The sequence below is a fragment of the Macaca thibetana genome, chromosome 12 (genome assembly GCF_024542745.1).
Source record: "Macaca thibetana thibetana isolate TM-01 chromosome 12, ASM2454274v1, whole genome shotgun sequence".
Taxonomy (NCBI): Eukaryota; Metazoa; Chordata; class Mammalia; order Primates; family Cercopithecidae; genus Macaca; species Macaca thibetana.
In genome coordinates this window covers 88057449-88059044 of record NC_065589.1, presented here as the reverse complement: position 1 = coordinate 88059044, position 1596 = coordinate 88057449, and the positions used below count along the sequence as shown (strand labels likewise).

Genomic DNA, 1596 nt, shown 5'->3' with positions numbered 1-1596 from the left:
CATATTTAAGATCACCTCCCTTTTGAATCTCTTTTCTGCAAGTATTGATTTGTTCAATCAGATATTGCAGAATGTATTGATTCTCATTATTAGGATGGATTTACCACAGACATTTCTTTGCCTCCTGGTTCCTGGTACTAAAAATAGTTCCGTTTCCGTTATTTTCTAAAATGAAACTTAAAGATTAAATAATATCTCAGTGCTTTGTTATTCATCGCTATGGTAAAAAAATACCTCATATAAAAGTATCATTATTTCTCTCATTAACTACAATGAGATATAAAATCTTGTTTACAGTCTTAAATAAGAATGATGTGTAATAGGTGCTCGCTTCGGCAGCACATATACTAAAATTGGAACGATACAGAGAAGATTAGCATGGCCCCTGCGTGTGGATGACATGCAAATTCGTGAAGCGTTCCATATTTTTCCAGGAAATACAGAGAACGCCACAAAGATACTCCTCGAGAAGAGCAGCTCCAAGACACATAATTGCCAGATTCACCAAAGTTGAAATGAAGGAAAAAATCTTAAGGGCAGCCAGAGAGAAAGGTCGGGTTACCCACAAAGGGAAGCCCATCAGACTAACAGCAGATCTCTCGGCAGAAACTCTCCAAGCCAGAAGAGAGTGGGGGCCAATATTCAACATTATTAAAGAAAAGAATTTTAAACCCAGAATTTCATATCCAGCCAAACTAAGTTTCATAAGTGAAGGAGAAATAAAATCCTTTACAGATAAGCAAATGCTTAGAGATTTTGTCACCACTAGACCTGCCTTACAAGAGACCCTGAAGGAAGCACTAAACATGGAAAGGAACAACCGGTACCAGCCATTGCAAAAACATGCCAAAATGTAAAGACCATCGAGGCTAGGAAGAAACTGCATCAACTAACGAGCAAAATAACCAGTTAATATCATAATGGCAGGATCAAGTTCACACATAACAATCTTAACCTTAAATGTAAATGAACTAAATGCTCCAATTAAAAGACACAGACTGGCAAACTGGATAAAGAGTCAAGACCCATCAGTCTGCTGTATTCAGGAGACCCATCTCACACGCAGAGACATACATAGGCTCAAAATACATAGGCCAAAATGTAAAGACCATCGAGGCTAGGAAGAAACTGCATCAACTAACGAGCAAAATAACCAGTTAATATCATAATGGCAGGATCAAGTTCACACATAACAATCTTAACCTTAAATGTAAATGGACTAAATGCTCCAATTAAAAGACACAGACTGGCAAACTGGATAAAGAGTCAAGACCCATCAGTCTGCTGTATTCAGGAGACCCATCTCACACGCAGAGACATACATAGGCTCAAAATAAAGGGATGGAGGAAGATTTACCAAGCAAATGGAGAACAAAAAAAAGGGGGGGTTGCAATACTAGTCTCTGATAAAACAGACTTTAAACCATCAAAGATCAAAAGAGACAAAGAAGGCCATTACATAATGGTTAAGGGATCAATTCAACAGGAAGAGCTAACTATCCTAAATATATATGCACCCAATACAGGAGCACCCAGATTCATCAAGCAAGTCCTTAGAGACTTACAAAGAGACTTAGACTCCCATACAATAATAAT

At 37.8% G+C, this 1596-nt stretch overlaps 1 non-coding gene across 1 annotated transcript; it reads left to right on the top strand.

The window, feature by feature from the left end:
* Positions 1-323: 323 nt before the first annotated feature.
* Positions 324-430, top strand: LOC126933342 (U6 spliceosomal RNA). Its single transcript, XR_007718565.1, has one exon. It is a non-coding gene; the product is annotated as a U6 spliceosomal RNA (small nuclear RNA).
* The last annotated feature ends 1166 nt before the right edge of the window (positions 431-1596 follow it).